Below are 15,038 nucleotides of genomic sequence, written 5' to 3' on the forward strand. Positions count from 1 at the left end.
GTATCCCAGAAAAGGTCGCGGCCCTGTAAAAGTATCCTGGCCTTGTGTCCTAGAAAGACTCACGGCCCTGCGAAAGCATCCGGGCCCTGTTCTAGAAAGGTTCATGGCCCTGCGAAAGCATCCTGGCCCTGTGTCATAGAAACGGTCCCGGCCCTGTGAACGATTCCTGGCCATGTGTTCCAGAAGAAGTGCCGGCCCTGCGGAAGCATCCTTGCCCTGTGTCCTAGAAAGGGTCATGGCCCTGCGAAAGCCTCCAGGCCCTGTGCCCTCTAAAGGGTCCCGGCCCTGTGTCCTAAATAGGTCCCGGCCCTGCAAAAGCATCCTGGCCCTGTGTCCCAGAAAGGGTCCCAGCCCTGTGAAAGCATACTGGCCCTGTGTCCTAGAAAGTGTCCCAGCCCTGCGAAAGCATCCTGGTCCTGTGTCCTACAAAGGGTCCCAGCCCTGTGAAAGCATCCTGGTCCTGTGTCCTACAAAGGGTCCCAGCCCTGTCAAAGCATCCTGGCCCTGTGTCCTAGAAAAGGTCACGGCCCTGCGAAACCATCCTGGCCCTCTGTCCTACAAAGGGTCACGGCCCTGCGAAAGCATCCTGGCCCTGTCCTAGAAAGGGGCCAGGCCCTGCGAAAGCATCCTGTCCCTGTCCTAAAAAGGGTCCCAGCCCTGCGAAAGCATTCTGGTCCTGTGTCCAGGGAAGTTTCCCGGCCCTGCGAAGGCATCCTGGCCCTGTCCTAGAAAGGGGCCCGGCCCTGCGAAAGCATCCTGGTCCTGTGTCCAAGGATGGGACCCTGCCCTGCAAATGCATCCTGGCTCTGTGCCCTAGAAAGGGTCCCGGCTCTGTGAAAGCATCCTGGCCCTGTGTCCAAGGAAGGGTCCAGGACCTGCGATAGCATCCTGGCCCTGTATCCTAGAAAGGGTCCGGCCCTGTGAAAGCATCCTGGCCCCGTCCTAGAAACGGACCCGGCCCTGCGATAGCATCCTGGCCCTGTGTCCTAGAAACGGACCCGGCCTTGCAGAAGCATCCTGGCCCTGTGTCCAAGGAAGGGTCCCGGCCCTGCGAAAGCACCCTGGTCCTGCGTCCCAGAAACGGTCCCGGCCCTGTAAAAGGTTCCTGGCCCTGTGTCCAAGGAGGGGACCGGGCCCTGCGGAAGCATCCAGGCCCTGTGTCCAAGGAAATCTCCCGGCCCTGCGGAAGAATTCTGGCCATGTGTCCCAGAAAAGTTCGCGGCCCTGTAAAAGTATCCTGGCCCTGTGTCCTAGAAAGGTTAATGGCCCTGCGAAAGCCTCCTGGCCCTGTGTCCTAGAAAGTCTCCCGGCCTTCTGAAAGCATCCTGGTCCTGTGTCCAAGGAAGGGACCCGTCCTGCGAAAGCATCCGGGCCCTGTGTCCAAGGAAGGGTCCAGGCCCTGCGAAAGCATCCTGGCCATGTGTCCTAGAAACGGTCCCTGCCCTGCGATAGCATCCTGGCCCTGTGTCCTAGAAACGGTCCCGGCCTTGCAGAAGCATCCTGGCCCTGTGTCCAAGGAAGGGTCCCGGCCCTGCGAAAGCATCCTGGCCCTGTGTCCCAGAAACGGTCCCGGCCCTGTAAAAGGTTCCTGGCGCTGTGTCCAAGGGGACCGGGCCCTGCCGAAGCATCCAGGCCCTGTGTCCAAGGAAATCTCCCGACCCTGCGGAAGCATCCTGGCCATGTGTCCCAGAAAAGGTCGCTGCCCTGTAAAAGCATCCTGGTCCTGTGTCCAAGGATGGGTCCCCGTCCTGCGAAAGCATCCTGGCCCTGTGTCCCAGAAACGGTCCCGGCCCTGTAAAGGGTTCCTGGCCCTGTGTCCAACGTGGGGTCCGGGCCCTCTGGAAGCATCCAGGCCCTGTGTCCAAGGAAATCTCCCGACCCTGCGGAAGCATCCTGGCCATGTGTCCCAGAAAAGGTCGCTGCCCTGTAAAAGCATCCTGGTCCTGTGTCCAAGGATGGGTCCCCGTCCTGCGAAAGCATCCTGGCCCTGTGTCCCAGAAACGGTCCCGGCCCTGTAAAGGGTTCCTGGCCCTGTGTCCAACGTGGGGTCCGGGCCCTCTGGAAGCATCCTGGCCCTGTGTCCAAGGAAGGTTCCCGGCCCTGCGAAAGCATCCTGGCCCTGTGTCCCAGAAACGGTCCCGGCCCTGTAAAAGGTTCCTGGCGCTGTGTCCAAGGGGACCGGGCCCTGCCGAAGCATCCAGGCCCTGTGTCCAAGGAAATCTCCCGACCCTGCGGAAGCATCCTGGCCATGTGTCCCAGAAAAGGTCGCTGCCCTGTAAAAGCATCCTGGTCCTGTGTCCAAGGATGGGTCCCCGTCCTGCGAAAGCATCCTGGCCCTGTGTCCCAGAAACGGTCCCGGCCCTGTAAAGGGTTCCTGGCCCTGTGTCCTACGAGGGGTCCGGGCCCTCTGGAAGCATCCTGGCCCTGTGTCCAAGGAAGGGTCCCGGCCCTGCGAAAGTATCCTGGCCCTGTGTCCCAGAAAATGTCGCTGCCCTGCAAAAGCATCCTGACCCTGTGTCCTAGAAAGGGTCATGGCCCTGCGAAAGCCTCCTGGCCCTGTGTCCTAGAAAGGCTCCCGGCCCTGTGAATGCCTCCTGGCCCTGTGTCCTAGAAAAGGTCCCGGCCCTGCAAAAGCATCCTGGCCCTGTGTCCCAGGAAGTGTCCCAGCCCTGTGAAAGCATCCTGGCCGTGTGTCCTAGAAAGGGTCCCGGCCCTGCGAAAGCATCCTGGCACTGTCCTAGTAAGGGTCCCTGTCCTGCGAAAGCTGTCTGGCCCTGTGTCCTAGAAAGGGTCACGGCCCTGCGAAAGCGTCCTGGCCCTGTGTCCAACAATGGGTCCAGACTCTGTTAAAGCATCGTGGCCCTTTGTCCAAGGAAGGGTCCCGGACCTGCGATAGCATCAAGGCCCTGTGTCCAAGGAAATCTCCCGGCCCGGCGGAAGCATCCTGGCCATGTATCCCAGAAAAGGTCGCGGCCCTGTAAAAGCATCCTGGCCTTGTGTCCTAGAAAGGGTCATGGCCCAGCGAAAGCTTCCTGGCCCTGCGTCCCAGAAAGGCTCCCGGCCCTGTGAAAGCCTTCTGGCCCTGTGTCCTAGAAAAGGTCCCGGCCCTGCAAAAGCATCCTGGCACTATGACCCAGAAAGTGTCCCAGCCCTGTGAAAGCATCCTGGCCCTGTGTCCTAGAAAGAGTCCCGTCCCTGCGAAAGCATCCTGGTCCTGTGTCATACAAAGGGTCCCAGCCCTGTGAAAGCATCCTGGCCCTGTGTCCTAGAAACGGTCCCGGCCTTGCAGAAGCATCCTGGCCCTGTGTCCAAGGAAGGGTCCCGGCCCTGCAAAAGCATCCTGGCCCTGTGTCCCAGAAACGGTCCCGGCCCTGTAAAAGGTTCCTGGCGCTGTGTCCAAGGGGACCGGGCCCTGCCGAAGCATCCAGGCCCTGTGTCCAAGGAAATCTCCCGACCCTGCGGAAGCATCCTGGCCATGTGTCCCAGAAAAGGTCGCTGCCCTGTAAAAGCATCCTGGTCCTGTGTCCAAGGATGGGTCCCCGTCCTGCGAAAGCATCCTGGCCCTGTGTCCCAGAAACGGTCCCGGCCCTGTAAAGGGTTCCTGGCCCTGTGTCCAACGTGGGGTCCGGGCCCTCTGGAAGCATCCTGGCCCTGTGTCCAAGGAAGGGTCCCGGCCCTGCGAAAGTATCCTGGCCCTGTGTCCCAGAAAATGTCGCTGCCCTGCAAAAGCATCCTGACCCTGTGTCCTAGAAAGGGTCATGGCCCTGCGAAAGCCTCCTGGCCCTGTGTCCTAGAAAGGCTCCCGGCCCTGTGAATGCCTCCTGGCCCTGTGTCCTAGAAAAGGTCCCGGCCCTGCAAAAGCATCCTGGCCCTGTGTCCCAGGAAGTGTCCCGGCCCTGTGAAAGCCTTCTGGCCCTGTGTCCTAGAAAAGGTCCCGGCCCTGCAAAAGCATCCTGGCCCTGTGACCCAGAAAGTGTCCCAGCCCTGTGAAAGCATCCTGGCCCTGTGTCCTAGAAAGAGTCCCGTCCCTGCGAAAGCATCCTGGTCCTGTGTCATACAAAGGGTCCCAGCCCTGTGAAAGCATCCTGGCCCTGTGTCCTAGATAGGGTCCCGGCCCTGCGAAAGCATCCTGGCACTATCCTACAACGGGTCCCTGCCCTGCGAAAGCATCCTAGACCTGTGTCCCAGAAAGGGTCCCGGCCCTGCGAAAGCATCCTGGCCTTGTGTCCTAGAAAGACTCACGGCCCTGCGAAAGCATCCGGGCGCTGTTCTAGAAAGGTTCATGGCCCTGCGAAAGCATCCTGTCCCTGTGTCCAAGGAAGGGGTCGGGCCCTACGGATGCATCCTGGCCATGTGTCCTAGAAAGGGTCCCAGCCCTGCGAAATCATCCTAGACCTGTGTCCTAGAAACGGTCCCTGCCCTGCGATAGCATCCTGGCCCTGTGTCCTAGAAACGGTCCCGGCCTTGCAGAAGCATCCTGGCCCTGTGTCCAAGGAAGGGTCCCGGCCCTGCGAAAGCATCCTGGCCCTGTGTCCCAGAAACGGTCCCGGCCCTGTAAAAGGTTCCTGGCGCTGTGTCCAAGGAGGGGACCGGGCCCTGCCGAAGCATCCAGGCCCTGTGTCCAAGGAAAGCTCCCGACCCTGCGGAAGCATCCTGGCCATGTGTCCCAGAAAAGGTCGCGGCCCTGTAAAAGCATCCTGGTCCTGTGTCCAAGGATGGGTCCCCGTCCTGCGAAAGCATCCTGGCCCTGTGTCCCAGAAACGTTCCCAGCCCTGTAAAGGGTTCCTGGCCCTGTGTCCAACTAGGGGTCCGGGCCCTCTGGAAGCATCCTGGCCCTGTGTCCAAGGAAGGGTCCCGGCCCTGCGAAAGTATCCTGGCCCTGTGTCCCAGAAAATGTCGCTGCCCTGCCAAAGCATCCTGACCCTGTGTCCTAGAAAGGGTCATGGCCCTGCGAAAGCCTCCTGGCCCTGTGTCCTAGAAAGGCTCCCGGCCCTGTGAAAGCCTCCTGGCCCTGTGTCCTAGAAAAGGTCCCGGCCCTGCAAAAGCATCCTGGCCCTGTGTCCCAGGAAGTGTCCCAGCCCTGTGAAAGCATCCTGGCCGTGTGTCCTAGAAAGGGTCCCGGCCCTGCGAAAGCATCCTGGCACTGTCCTAGTAAGGGTCCCTGTCCTGCGAAAGCTGTCTGGCCCTGTGTCCTAGAAAGGGTCACGGCCCTGCGAAAGCGTCCTGGCCCTGTGTCCAACAATGGGTCCAGACTCTGTTAAAGCATCGTGGCCCTTTGTCCAAGGAAGGGTCCCGGACCTGCGATAGCATCAAGGCCCTGTGTCCAAGGAAATCTCCCGGCCCGGCGGAAGCATCCTGGCCATGTATCCCAGAAAAGGTCGCGGCCCTGTAAAAGTATCCTGGCCTTGTGTCCTAGAAAGACTCACGGCCCTGCGAAAGCATCCGGGCCCTGTTCTAGAAAGGTTCATGGCCCTGCGAAAGCATCCTGGCCCTGTGTCATAGAAACGGTCCCGGCCCTGTGAACGATTCCTGGCCATGTGTTCCAGAAGAAGTGCCGGCCCTGCGGAAGCATCCTTGCCCTGTGTCCTAGAAAGGGTCATGGCCCTGCGAAAGCCTCCAGGCCCTGTGCCCTCTAAAGGGTCCCGGCCCTGTGTCCTAAATAGGTCCCGGCCCTGCAAAAGCATCCTGGCCCTGTGTCCCAGAAAGGGTCCCAGCCCTGTGAAAGCATACTGGCCCTGTGTCCTAGAAAGTGTCCCAGCCCTGCGAAAGCATCCTGGTCCTGTGTCCTACAAAGGGTCCCAGCCCTGTGAAAGCATCCTGGTCCTGTGTCCTACAAAGGGTCCCAGCCCTGTCAAAGCATCCTGGCCCTGTGTCCTAGAAAAGGTCACGGCCCTGCGAAACCATCCTGGCCCTCTGTCCTACAAAGGGTCACGGCCCTGCGAAAGCATCCTGGCCCTGTCCTAGAAAGGGGCCAGGCCCTGCGAAAGCATCCTGTCCCTGTCCTAAAAAGGGTCCCAGCCCTGCGAAAGCATTCTGGTCCTGTGTCCAGGGAAGTTTCCCGGCCCTGCGAAGGCATCCTGGCCCTGTCCTAGAAAGGGGCCCGGCCCTGCGAAAGCATCCTGGTCCTGTGTCCAAGGATGGGACCCTGCCCTGCAAATGCATCCTGGCTCTGTGCCCTAGAAAGGGTCCCGGCTCTGTGAAAGCATCCTGGCCCTGTGTCCAAGGAAGGGTCCAGGACCTGCGATAGCATCCTGGCCCTGTATCCTAGAAAGGGTCCGGCCCTGTGAAAGCATCCTGGCCCCGTCCTAGAAACGGACCCGGCCCTGCGATAGCATCCTGGCCCTGTGTCCTAGAAACGGACCCGGCCTTGCAGAAGCATCCTGGCCCTGTGTCCAAGGAAGGGTCCCGGCCCTGCGAAAGCACCCTGGTCCTGCGTCCCAGAAACGGTCCCGGCCCTGTAAAAGGTTCCTGGCCCTGTGTCCAAGGAGGGGACCGGGCCCTGCGGAAGCATCCAGGCCCTGTGTCCAAGGAAATCTCCCGGCCCTGCGGAAGAATTCTGGCCATGTGTCCCAGAAAAGTTCGCGGCCCTGTAAAAGTATCCTGGCCCTGTGTCCTAGAAAGGTTAATGGCCCTGCGAAAGCCTCCTGGCCCTGTGTCCTAGAAAGTCTCCCGGCCTTCTGAAAGCATCCTGGTCCTGTGTCCAAGGAAGGGACCCGTCCTGCGAAAGCATCCGGGCCCTGTGTCCAAGGAAGGGTCCAGGCCCTGCGAAAGCATCCTGGCCATGTGTCCTAGAAACGGTCCCTGCCCTGCGATAGCATCCTGGCCCTGTGTCCTAGAAACGGTCCCGGCCTTGCAGAAGCATCCTGGCCCTGTGTCCAAGGAAGGGTCCCGGCCCTGCGAAAGCATCCTGGCCCTGTGTCCCAGAAACGGTCCCGGCCCTGTAAAAGGTTCCTGGCGCTGTGTCCAAGGGGACCGGGCCCTGCCGAAGCATCCAGGCCCTGTGTCCAAGGAAATCTCCCGACCCTGCGGAAGCATCCTGGCCATGTGTCCCAGAAAAGGTCGCTGCCCTGTAAAAGCATCCTGGTCCTGTGTCCAAGGATGGGTCCCCGTCCTGCGAAAGCATCCTGGCCCTGTGTCCCAGAAACGGTCCCGGCCCTGTAAAGGGTTCCTGGCCCTGTGTCCAACGTGGGGTCCGGGCCCTCTGGAAGCATCCTGGCCCTGTGTCCAAGGAAGGTTCCCGGCCCTGCGAAAGCATCCTGGCCCTGTGTCCCAGAAACGGTCCCGGCCCTGTAAAAGGTTCCTGGCGCTGTGTCCAAGGGGACCGGGCCCTGCCGAAGCATCCAGGCCCTGTGTCCAAGGAAATCTCCCGACCCTGCGGAAGCATCCTGGCCATGTGTCCCAGAAAAGGTCGCTGCCCTGTAAAAGCATCCTGGTCCTGTGTCCAAGGATGGGTCCCCGTCCTGCGAAAGCATCCTGGCCCTGTGTCCCAGAAACGGTCCCGGCCCTGTAAAGGGTTCCTGGCCCTGTGTCCTACGAGGGGTCCGGGCCCTCTGGAAGCATCCTGGCCCTGTGTCCAAGGAAGGGTCCCGGCCCTGCGAAAGTATCCTGGCCCTGTGTCCCAGAAAATGTCGCTGCCCTGCAAAAGCATCCTGACCCTGTGTCCTAGAAAGGGTCATGGCCCTGCGAAAGCCTCCTGGCCCTGTGTCCTAGAAAGGCTCCCGGCCCTGTGAATGCCTCCTGGCCCTGTGTCCTAGAAAAGGTCCCGGCCCTGCAAAAGCATCCTGGCCCTGTGTCCCAGGAAGTGTCCCAGCCCTGTGAAAGCATCCTGGCCGTGTGTCCTAGAAAGGGTCCCGGCCCTGCGAAAGCATCCTGGCACTGTCCTAGTAAGGGTCCCTGTCCTGCGAAAGCTGTCTGGCCCTGTGTCCTAGAAAGGGTCACGGCCCTGCGAAAGCGTCCTGGCCCTGTGTCCAACAATGGGTCCAGACTCTGTTAAAGCATCGTGGCCCTTTGTCCAAGGAAGGGTCCCGGACCTGCGATAGCATCAAGGCCCTGTGTCCAAGGAAATCTCCCGGCCCGGCGGAAGCATCCTGGCCATGTATCCCAGAAAAGGTCGCGGCCCTGTAAAAGCATCCTGGCCTTGTGTCCTAGAAAGGGTCATGGCCCAGCGAAAGCTTCCTGGCCCTGCGTCCCAGAAAGGCTCCCGGCCCTGTGAAAGCCTTCTGGCCCTGTGTCCTAGAAAAGGTCCCGGCCCTGCAAAAGCATCCTGGCACTATGACCCAGAAAGTGTCCCAGCCCTGTGAAAGCATCCTGGCCCTGTGTCCTAGAAAGAGTCCCGTCCCTGCGAAAGCATCCTGGTCCTGTGTCATACAAAGGGTCCCAGCCCTGTGAAAGCATCCTGGCCCTGTGTCCTAGAAACGGTCCCGGCCTTGCAGAAGCATCCTGGCCCTGTGTCCAAGGAAGGGTCCCGGCCCTGCAAAAGCATCCTGGCCCTGTGTCCCAGAAACGGTCCCGGCCCTGTAAAAGGTTCCTGGCGCTGTGTCCAAGGGGACCGGGCCCTGCCGAAGCATCCAGGCCCTGTGTCCAAGGAAATCTCCCGACCCTGCGGAAGCATCCTGGCCATGTGTCCCAGAAAAGGTCGCTGCCCTGTAAAAGCATCCTGGTCCTGTGTCCAAGGATGGGTCCCCGTCCTGCGAAAGCATCCTGGCCCTGTGTCCCAGAAACGGTCCCGGCCCTGTAAAGGGTTCCTGGCCCTGTGTCCAACGTGGGGTCCGGGCCCTCTGGAAGCATCCTGGCCCTGTGTCCAAGGAAGGGTCCCGGCCCTGCGAAAGTATCCTGGCCCTGTGTCCCAGAAAATGTCGCTGCCCTGCAAAAGCATCCTGACCCTGTGTCCTAGAAAGGGTCATGGCCCTGCGAAAGCCTCCTGGCCCTGTGTCCTAGAAAGGCTCCCGGCCCTGTGAATGCCTCCTGGCCCTGTGTCCTAGAAAAGGTCCCGGCCCTGCAAAAGCATCCTGGCCCTGTGTCCCAGGAAGTGTCCCGGCCCTGTGAAAGCCTTCTGGCCCTGTGTCCTAGAAAAGGTCCCGGCCCTGCAAAAGCATCCTGGCCCTGTGACCCAGAAAGTGTCCCAGCCCTGTGAAAGCATCCTGGCCCTGTGTCCTAGAAAGAGTCCCGTCCCTGCGAAAGCATCCTGGTCCTGTGTCATACAAAGGGTCCCAGCCCTGTGAAAGCATCCTGGCCCTGTGTCCTAGATAGGGTCCCGGCCCTGCGAAAGCATCCTGGCACTATCCTACAACGGGTCCCTGCCCTGCGAAAGCATCCTAGACCTGTGTCCCAGAAAGGGTCCCGGCCCTGCGAAAGCATCCTGGCCTTGTGTCCTAGAAAGACTCACGGCCCTGCGAAAGCATCCGGGCGCTGTTCTAGAAAGGTTCATGGCCCTGCGAAAGCATCCTGTCCCTGTGTCCAAGGAAGGGGTCGGGCCCTACGGATGCATCCTGGCCATGTGTCCTAGAAAGGGTCCCAGCCCTGCGAAATCATCCTAGACCTGTGTCCTAGAAACGGTCCCTGCCCTGCGATAGCATCCTGGCCCTGTGTCCTAGAAACGGTCCCGGCCTTGCAGAAGCATCCTGGCCCTGTGTCCAAGGAAGGGTCCCGGCCCTGCGAAAGCATCCTGGCCCTGTGTCCCAGAAACGGTCCCGGCCCTGTAAAAGGTTCCTGGCGCTGTGTCCAAGGAGGGGACCGGGCCCTGCCGAAGCATCCAGGCCCTGTGTCCAAGGAAAGCTCCCGACCCTGCGGAAGCATCCTGGCCATGTGTCCCAGAAAAGGTCGCGGCCCTGTAAAAGCATCCTGGTCCTGTGTCCAAGGATGGGTCCCCGTCCTGCGAAAGCATCCTGGCCCTGTGTCCCAGAAACGTTCCCAGCCCTGTAAAGGGTTCCTGGCCCTGTGTCCAACTAGGGGTCCGGGCCCTCTGGAAGCATCCTGGCCCTGTGTCCAAGGAAGGGTCCCGGCCCTGCGAAAGTATCCTGGCCCTGTGTCCCAGAAAATGTCGCTGCCCTGCCAAAGCATCCTGACCCTGTGTCCTAGAAAGGGTCATGGCCCTGCGAAAGCCTCCTGGCCCTGTGTCCTAGAAAGGCTCCCGGCCCTGTGAAAGCCTCCTGGCCCTGTGTCCTAGAAAAGGTCCCGGCCCTGCAAAAGCATCCTGGCCCTGTGTCCCAGGAAGTGTCCCAGCCCTGTGAAAGCATCCTGGCCGTGTGTCCTAGAAAGGGGCTCGTCCCTGCGAAAGCATCCTGGCCTTGTGACCTAGAAAGGGTCACGGCCCTGTAAAAGCATCCTGGTCCTGTGTCCAAGGAAGGGTCCCCGTCCTGCGAAAGCATCCTGGCCCTGTGTCCCAGAAACGGTCCCGGCCCTGTAAAGGGTTCTTGGCCCTGTGTCCAACGAGGGGTCCGGGCCCTCTGGAAGCATCCAGGCCCTGTTTCCAAGGAAAGATCCCGACCCTGCGGAAGCAGCCTGGCCATGTGTCCCAGAAAATGTCGCTGCCCTGTAAAAGCATCCTGACCCTGTGTCCTAGAAAGGGTCATGGCCCTGCGAAAGCCTCCTGGCCCTGTGTCCTAGAAAAGGTCCCGGCCATGCGAATGCATCCTGGCCAAGTGTCCTACAAAGGGTCCTGGCCCTGCGAAAGCATCCTGGCCCTGTCCTAGAAAGGGGCCCGGCCCTGCGAAAGCATCCTGGCCCTTTGTCCAAGAAAGGGTCCCCGTCCTGCGAAAGCATCCGGGCCCTGTGTCCTAGAATGGGACCCCGCCCTGCGAAAGCATCCTGGCCAAGTGTCCTAGAAAGGGACACGGCCCTCTGAAAGCATCCTGGTCCTGTGTCCAAGGAAGGGTCCCTGCCCTGCGAAAGCATCCTGGCCAAGTGTCCTAGAAAGGGACACGGCCCTCTGAAAGCATCCTGGTCCTGTGTCCAAGAAAGGGTCCCCGACCTGCGAAAGCATCCGGGCCCTGTATCCAAGGAAGGGTCCTGGCCCTTGCGAAAGCATCCTGGCCCTGTGTCCTAGAAACGGTCGCGGCCCTGCGATAGCATCCTGGCCCTGAGTCCTAGAAACGGTCCCGGCCTTGCAGAAGCATCCTGGCCCTGTGTCCAAGGATGGGTCATGGCCCTGCAAAAGCCTCCTGGCCCTGTGTCCTAGAAAGTCTCCCGGCCCTCTGAAAGCATCCTGGTCCTGTGTCGAAGGAAGGGTCCCCGTCCTGCGAAAGCATCCGGGCCCTGTATCCACGGAAGGGTCCTGGCCCTTGCGAAAGCATCCTGGCCCTGTGTCCTAGAAACGGTCCCGGCCCTGTAAAAGGTTCCTGGCCCTGTGTCCAAGGAGGGGACCGGGCCCTGCGGAAGCATCCAGGCCCTGTGTCCAAGGAAAGCTCCCGGCCCTGCTGAAGCATTCTGGCCATGTGTCCCAGAAAGGGTCATGGCCCTGCGAAAGCCTCCTGCCCCTGTGTCCTAGAAAGGGTCACGGCCCTGCCAAAGCATCCTGGCCCTGTGCCCTAGAAAGGGTCCCGGCTCTGTGAAAGCATCCTAGCCCTGTGTCTCAGAAACGGTCCCGGCCCTGTAAAAGGTTCCTGGCCCTGTGTCCACGGAGGGGACCGGGCCCTGCGGAAGCATCCAGGCCCTGTGTCCAAGGAAAGTTCCCGGCCCTGCGGAAGCATCCTGGCCATGTGTCCCAGAAAAGGTCGCGGCCCTGTAAATGCATCCTGGCCCTGTGTCCTAGAAAGGGTCATGGCCCTGCGAAAGCCTCCTGCCCCTGTATCCGAGAAAGGCTCCCGGCCCTCTGAAAGCATCCTGGTCCTGTGTCCAAGAAAGGGTCCCCGTCCAGCGAAAGCATCCGGGCCCTGTATCCAAGGAAGGGTCCTGGCCCTTGCGAAAGCATCCTGGCCCTGTGTCCTAGAAACGGTCGCGGCCCTGCGATAGCATCCTGGCCCTGAGTCCTAGAAACGGTCCCGGCCTTGCAGAAGCATCCTGGCCCTGTGTCCAAGAATGGGTCATGGCCCTGCAAAAGCCTCCTGGCCCTGTGTCCTAGAAAGGCTCCCGGACCTCTGAAAGCATCCTGGTCCTGTGTCGAAGGAAGGGTCCCCGTCCTGCGAAAGCATCCGGGCCCTGTATCCAAGGAAGGGTCCTGGCCCTTGTGAAAGCATCCTGGCCCTGTGTCCTAGAAACGGTCCCGCCCCTGCGATAGCATCCTGGCCCTGAGTCCTAGAAACGGTCCCAGCCTTGCAGAAGCATTCTGGCCCTGTGTCCAAGGATGGGTCATGGCCTTGCGAAAGCCTCCTGGCCCTGTGTCCTAGAAAGTCTCCCGGCCCTCTGAAAGCATCCTGGTCCTGTGTCGAAGGAAGGGTCCCCGTCCTGCGAAAGCATCCGGGCCCTGTGTAAAAGGAAGGGTCATGGCCCTTGCGAAAGCATCCTGGCCCTGTGTCCTAGAAACGGTCCCGGCCCTGTAAAAGTTTCCTGGCCCTGTGTCCAAGGAGGGGTCCCCGTCCTGCGAAAGCATCCGGGCCCTGTATCCAAGGAAGGGTCCTGGCCCTTGTGAAAGCATCCTGGCCCTGTGTCCTAGAAACGGTCCCGGCCCTGCGATAGCATCCAGGCCCTGTGTCCCAGAAAAGGTCGCGGCCCTGTAAAGGCATCCTGGCCCTGTGTCCTAGAAAGGGTCATGGCCCTGCGAAAGCCTCCTGGTCCTGTGTCCTAGAAAGGCTCCCGGCCCTTTGAAAGCATCCTGGTCCTGTGTCCAAGGAAGGGTCCCCGTCCTGCGAAAGCATCCGGGCCCTGTGTCCTAGCGAGGGTCCCGGCAATGCGAAAGCATCCTGGCCAAGTGTCCTAGAAAGGGTCACGGCCCTGCGATAGCCTCCTGGATCTGCGTCTTAGAAGGGGTCCTGGCCCTGCTGAAGCATCCTGCCCCTGTGTCCAAGGAAGGGTCCCGGACCTGCGATAGCATCCTGGCCCTTTGTCCTAGAAACGGTCCCGGCCCTGCGATAGCATCCTGGCCCTGTGTCCTGGAAACAGTCCCGGCCTTGCAGAAACATCCTGGCCCTGTGTCCAAGGAAGGGTCCCGGCCCTGCAGAAGCATCCTGGCCCTGTGTCCTAGAAACGGTCCCGGCCCTGTGAAAGTTTCCTGGCCCTGTGTCCAAGGAGGGGACCTGGCCCTGCGGAAGCATCCAGGCCCTGTGTCGAAGGAAAGCTCCCGGCCCTGCGGAAGCATCCTGGCCCTGTGCCCTAGAAACGGTCCCGGCCCTGCGGAAGCATCCAGGCCCTGTGTCGAAGGAAAGCTCCTGGCCCTGCGGAAGCATCCAGGCCCTGTGTCGAAGGAAAGCTCCTGGCCCTGCGGAAGCATCCTGGCCAAGTGTCCTAGAAAGGGACACGGCCCTCTGAAAGCATCCTGGTCCTGTGTCCAAGGAAGGGTCCCGGCCCTGTGAATGCATCCTGGCCCTGTGTCCAAGGAAGGGTCCCCGTCCTGCGAAAGCATCCGGGCCCTGTGTCCTAGACAGGGTCCCAGCCATGCGAAAGCATCCTGGCCAAGTGTCCTAGAAAGGGTCACGGCTCTGCGATAGCCTCCTGGATCTGCGTCCTAGAAAGGGTCCTGGCCCTGCGAAAGCATCCTGGCCCTGTGTCCTAGAAAGGGTCACGGCCCTGCGAAAGCATCCTGGCCCTGTGTCCAAGGATGGGTCACGGCCCTGCAAAAGCATCCTGGCCCTGTGCCCTAGAAAGGGTCCCGGCTCTGTGAAAGCATCCTGGACCTGTGTCCAAGTAAGGGTCCCGGACCTGCGATAGCATCCTGCCCCTGTGTCCTAGAAAGGGTCCGGCCATGTGAAAGCATCCAGGCCCTGTGTCCTAGAAACGGTCCCGGCCCTGCAGAAGCATCGTGGCCCTGTGTCCAAGGAAGGGTCCTGGCCCTGCGAAAGCATCCTGTCCCTGTGTCCCAGAAACGGTCCCGGCATTGTAAAAGGTTCCTGGCCCTGTGTCCAAGGAGGGGACCCGGCCCTGCGGAAGCATCCAGTCCCTGTGTCCAAGGAAATCTCCCGGCCCTGCGGAAGCATCCTGGCCATGTGTCCCAGAAAAGGTCGCGGCCCTGTAAAAGCATCCTGGCCCTGTGTCCTAGAAAGGGTCATGGCCCTGCGAAAGCCTCCTGGCCCTGTGTCCTATAAAGGGTCCCAGCCCTGTGAAGGCATCCTGGTCCTGTGTCCTACAAAGGGTCCCAGCCCTGTGAAAGCATCCTGGCCCTGTGTACTAGAAAGGGTCCCGGCCATGCGAAAGCATCCTGGCACTGTCCTAGAAAGGGTCCCTGCCCTGCGAAAGCATCCTGGCCCTGTGTCCTAGAAAGGGTCCCGGCCCTGCGAAAGCATCCTGGCCTTGTGTCCTAGAAAGACTCACGGCCCTGCGAAAGCATCCTGGCACTGTTCTAGAAAGGGTCCCTGCCCAGCGAAAGCATCCTAGCCCTGTGTCCTAGAAAGGGTCCCGGCCCTGCGAAAGCATCCTGGCCCTGTCCTAGAAAGTGTCATGGCCCTGCGAAAGCATCCTGTCCCGGTGTCCTAGAAAGGATCACGGCCCTGCGAAAGCATCCTGGCCCTGTGTCCAAGGATGCGTCCCGGCCCAACAAAAGCATCCTGGCCCTGTGTCCTAGAAAGGGACCCGGCCCTGCGAAAGCATCCTGGCCAAGTGTCCTAGAAAGGGACACGGCCCTGCGAAAGCATCCTGGCCCTGTGTCCTAGAAAGGGTCCCGGCCCTGCGAAAGCATCCTGGCCTTGTGTCCTAGAAAGACTCACGGCCCTGCGAAAGCATCCTGGCACTGTTCTAGAAAGGGTCCCTGCCCAGCGAAAGCATCCTGGCCCTGTGTCCTAGAAAGGGTCCCGGCCCTGCGAAAGCATCCTGGCCCTGTCCTAGAAAGTGTCATGGCCCTGCGAAAGCATCCTGTCCCGGTGTCCTAGAAAGGATCACGGCCCTGCGAAAGCATCCTGGCCCTGTGTCCAAGGATGGGTCCCGGCCCTACAAAAGCATCCTGGCCCTGTGTC

Source organism: Hypanus sabinus, chromosome 13, assembly GCF_030144855.1.
Source record: "Hypanus sabinus isolate sHypSab1 chromosome 13, sHypSab1.hap1, whole genome shotgun sequence".
NCBI lineage: Eukaryota > Metazoa > Chordata > Chondrichthyes > Myliobatiformes > Dasyatidae > Hypanus > Hypanus sabinus.